Here is a 5,117-nt window from a genome sequence, read left to right on the forward strand (position 1 = left end):
CTCCTGTTGTCTCCCGCTCATTGGCTTCCTGCCTCTGCCCCTCGCCCACCAGGGGGAGCCTGGGAGCAGGCCTCTGCCCACTCTGTGCGGGAGCCACCTCCCTGCTGCCTAGGGCCTCCCTCCTCCTCCTTCCTCCCCTGTCCCGCCCCAGCAACCGACCTTCCACCCCCACCTTCGGGACCTGCCAGGTCACCAGTAGGGAGCCGGCAGCCATGAGTCAGCAAGGAGGGGGATGTGAATGAATCGGATGTAGGAGTCCTGCCCTGCAGCTGGGTGTGGCCGGGGCTCTTCTGCCTTCTCGAACACCTAGGTGAACAGGAGTGGGTTCCTGGTGAGGGGAGGCACCACCTTTGCCTTTTGGCCCCACAGAGGCTGGAGGAGTGAATGAGAGAGGATTCAGTCTGCCTCCTATCCTGGCTCCTGCTCAGCCCATCGCTGTGTGTCCTTGGCTTGGCGACTCTGCCTCTGTTCCTCAGTTTCCTCATCGGTGGAAAGGGGACAATGACCCACCCTTGTCATTTGTGGAGGATTCCAAGAGCTCTTGCCAGTAAAGGTCTCATCAGGGCCTAACCTGTTCCTGGCTCTTAGAAAACGGGGGTCGTTAATTTCAGACTCAGAATTGTTTGTCCCCAAGGTTGTGAACTAGTCCTCACCATTCTGCTTGGAGAGACTTTACAGGAAAATTGGGATTTTTAGCTAGGCCATTCCCTCCCCCCATCCACAAGTCTCAGCCTGCACCTAGCCAGTGCTCCTTGCTCTGTAGCTGGGTTGGTTACCCCAGTCTACACAGGAAGGACTCGAGCCTGGCAGAGTTACCTTGGGCAAGTGTTTTCCCCTCTGAGCCCGGTGTGTGCAGGAAGAAGGGGTAGCGACAACAGCGACCGCCTTTGGGGGAAAGTGGAGGAAAAGAGATGCCATCGTAGATGTCCAGCCCTTAGCGTAGCCCGGCAGCTGTCACTGAGGAAGCATTTCATTCTAGTGAGCCATTATGCGTGAGCTTGGCCTCCGGAGAGGGCAGTGGCGGTGCCTGGGCTGTCCCCCGCTTCCTGGTCCTCCCTTGTCTGCTTGCATTCACACCCACCATTCTTTTGAGGACACTGACTGGGAGCCAGGGCAGGGCGGGACACCCTTTGCCCTGGGTTCCAGACCTGAGCAGGAGCCAGGAAGCAGGGTGTGCCCAAGTCCTGGGGACAAAAGGTGCCTCTGTGGCTCGAAACTTGGGAGCCAGCCCTAGGGGGTGGGAGAGGGGCGTAGGAGAGAATACTGGGACGCTATTAGATCGTGTAAGTCAAAAGGCACCCCCTCTGCGTGAGGACTCCCACTCACCCCAGTCAGCAGGTGCCTTCATGTAGATACAACCTGCACAACTGACTGGCTGCTCTGCAGGGAAGAGGAAATGACCTTGACCTCTTTGGAAAACCACAGCTTTTCCTGCTTAGCCTACTGCTTTTGCTCTGGGAGGATCCTTCGAGCAGCTAAGAGACCTGGCTATAGAGAAAGCCTGCCTGCTTTCAAACCCCAGCCTAGCGACCTTTAGGCACATTGGTTGACCTCCCTGTGCCTCAGTTTCCCAGCTGGGGAGAGCACCCATGTAAGTGTTTGCTGTGAGTTCATGCATTTAAAGAGTTGAACATAGTCTGGCCTGTAGTAAGAGACGATACGTTTGCTGCCGGTCTTGCTCTCTCAGGCTTATTTCAGTTGCTTCCATAGTCCCCTCTCGACACCCTGGTATCTGTTCACGTTCCCACCCTAGGAGGACATAGCCCTGTTTGGTTCGTTTCACTAACTAGAATTAGCAATGGAATACAACAGGGGCGCCTGGCTGGCTCAGCTGGTAGAACATCTTGATCTTGGGGTCATGAGTTCAAGCCCTGCATTGGACATAGAGCTTACTTAAAAAAAAACAAAATGTCACACGTAACATTTATAAATAAAGGGAGCCTTTAAACCTCACTGACTGGGGCCATCCACTTCATCTGAGCCCTTCCTCTAGAAGGCTTTTCAGTGTCCATTGGGAGCAGGCAGGGTGGGGCCGATGGCCCATAGCCCCAGTGGCTCTCCCTGCCAACTAGGACCAGCACAAAAGTCCTGGTTTGGTTCTCCAGGTCACAGCCAGCACTCCTGGATCTTTGGCCAGGTCCCGGCATCCCCTGGGAAAATGGGAGGTGCCCAGGCCTTGTCCCTTTCTTTTGTGTGCCGTTGGATCCCTTCCAGTGCTTTTTTGAAAGAGGTGGGGAGAAATCCACGAGCTCCCATACCTGGAGGAGCCGTGTCTTCTCATCCCCAGCCCCAAAGGTTGACTGTGACACAATCCTCTCCGTTCACACTGGGCCAGGTCCTGCTCTAGTCTACCTCCAACCCTTACCTTCTTCCCTTTCCTGACTCCAATCAAGTTAGCACTCCCGGGTCGCTCAGGTCCAACCCTTGGGAGCCGACTTAAGTCTGGATTCTTCCTTCATTCTCATGGCCATCCCCTCCCCCCATCCAATTCACGACAGTCAGTCCTGTCAGCTCCATTTTTCCAAATGCTTCCACTGCCCGTCCTCCACGGCTCTCTCCTCCTCCAGACCCTGGTCCTGACCATGCTCACCTGGACCATTGTGGCAGCCCCCTGGCTGGTCTCCATGCGTTCACTCCACCTACAGTCTGTTCCCCTCCTGTGGCTGCTGGATCCTGTAAACAGCAATCCCAGCCCTCCTCCTGCTTAGGGTCCTCCCTGAACTTCCCATTGCATTTCCAATAAAATTCAAACTCCTCATCATGGTTTTAAGTCCATCTATTCATTCACCTAAGATATATTAAGTGGCTATCTTGTGCCAGACACTGCTTCAGAAACTAGGGAAACGGCGGTGACCAAAGATCCCCATGCTCACGGCCTGATATTCTTGGGAAAGAGACAGATAAACCACAAGCCAATCATGTAGTATGCTAAATGGTGATCAGTACTCTGGAAAAAATAAAACAAAGGAGGGAAGGTGTAGGATGCTATTTTAACCAAGGTGGTCAGGGAAGGTCTCACTGAAGAGGGGATATTTTTGCAGACCTGCAGTGGAGGAGGCTGTTGAAGCTTTGGGGATCTAGTATGTGGGGTAGGTGTTCCAGGCAGTGGTAACAAGGTATCACCCAGTGCAAAGGCCCTGAGGCTGGAGGGTGCCTGGTGTGTTTGAAGAACAGTGAGGAGGAAGTCAGCCATGTGGCAGGAGCTCAGAGACTGAGAGGGGGAGAGGGAGGTGAACTGGGAGGGGAAATGGGGACAGGATGGGGAAGACCTTGGGGGTCTGGCTGAAGCTCCAGCAGTGTCTTGTTTTGTTTTTGTTTTTAAAGATTTTATTTATTTGACGGAGAGACAGCGAGAGGGAACACAAGCAGGGGGAATGTGAGAGGGAGAAGCAGGCTTCCCGCTGAGCAGGGAGCCTGATGCAGGGCTTGATCCCAGGACCCTGGGATCATGACCTGAGCTGAAGGCGGATGCTTAACGACTGAGCCACCCAGGCACCCCCAGGAGTGTTTTGTTTCAAAAGCGGGGCTGGGCTGGACCAGGGCAGGGAAGACTCCTTCTTTAGCCTTTCCTCCTTTCTTTGACTTTGACTCATACTCAGTATTGCACCAAGGAGGGGTTCTGAGCAGAGGAGTGAGAGACTTAGGTGAGAGATTTGACTCAGGTATTCACAGGCTCCCTCGGGCTTCTTGTGGGAAAGAGAGTGGGGTGGAGGGATGGGAAGGGGAGCAGGGAGATGGTAAGGAGCCTGCTGCAGCCGTCCACGTGAAGACAGGGCCAAGGGTGGACAGGACTAGGGTGGGGCCATGGAGGCAGGAGGAAATGGGTGGATTCTGTATATACTTTTTATTTTTTTCTTAAGATTTATTTATTTATTTATTTGGCAGAGAGAGAGAGAGAGAAAGCAAGTCTGGTGGGGAGGGGCAGAGGGAGAGGGAGAGGGTCTTAAGTAGACTCCACGTCGTCGAATGTGGAGTCCCATGTGGGGCTTGATCTCACAACTCTGAGATCACAACCCAAGCGACCTGAGTGGAAACCAAGAGTTGGTTGCCTAACTGACTGCACCCCCTGTGTATACTTTTGAGATGGAACTGACAGAATTTCCTGAACTGGATGTGGGGTGCAAAGACAAAGGGGAGGCAAGGATTGATTGCAAGGCTTATTGCCCACACAGCTGGAAGGATGGAGGCGCCATTAATTGAAATGGGAATGACTGTGGGGTGATCAGGTTTGGGAAGATCGGAAGCTTAGCTTTGGATATTTAAATTTGAGAGGCCTATGAATGTGGCAATGTCATTTATCTGTATTAATTTGCTTACTTATTGTTGCCCCCCCCCCATGTGAGCCGCTTGAGAACTAATCATGCTTGTCATGCTCAGCACTCTATGGCCAGCGCAATGCCTGGCACACCAAAGGTGCTCAGTAAATGTTTGTTCAATGAATGAAGACAGACAAGTCCCCAAACTCCTTTACCTTCCTGCTCAGCCAGTATTTATTCCAATCTACCTAACTCTTGTGTCCATTTTGTGAATCCTTCAGGTCTGTGTTCAAATGTCCTCCTTTTCTGCAAAGCCTACCCTGACTACTGTTTGGCACTCCAGCTCATGCTTAATTTTTCTCCATAACATTTATCAAACCTTGGACTATACTTCCAAAGATTTTGTTATCTTCCTTCACTAGAAGGTAGTTCCACGAGGGCAGGGATTTCTGTCTATCTTGTTTAGTGCCAATGCGTAAAACATGATCTGGCACACAGTCGGCGTTTAATAAATATTTGCTGAATTTGTGTTGCTGAATGGGAATACACATTCCAGGCCTGGGCAGGTTAAGGCTTGATGGCGAGAGCCCGCCTTATGAATCATTCATGATCTGGCCCCGCCCACACGCAGAGAACGCGCGCGCTCACGCGGGAGAGGGGACGCGGCTCGTACATGAGCTGAAGAGGTGGTGGGGGAAATGGACTCTGCGCAGGCGCCGGGTTCCCGAGGCGGGTCCCAGCGCCTTTCTGGTTAGGAGGCGCGCGCGCGCGCGGGAGGGCGGCGGCGGCGGCGCGGTGCGCAGGCGCGGCGGGCAGTGCGCAGGCGCTGGGGGAGGGCGGGCTAAAGCAGCTGAAGCGGCG

Source organism: Halichoerus grypus, chromosome 15 (genome assembly GCF_964656455.1).
Source record: "Halichoerus grypus chromosome 15, mHalGry1.hap1.1, whole genome shotgun sequence".
NCBI lineage: Eukaryota > Metazoa > Chordata > Mammalia > Carnivora > Phocidae > Halichoerus > Halichoerus grypus.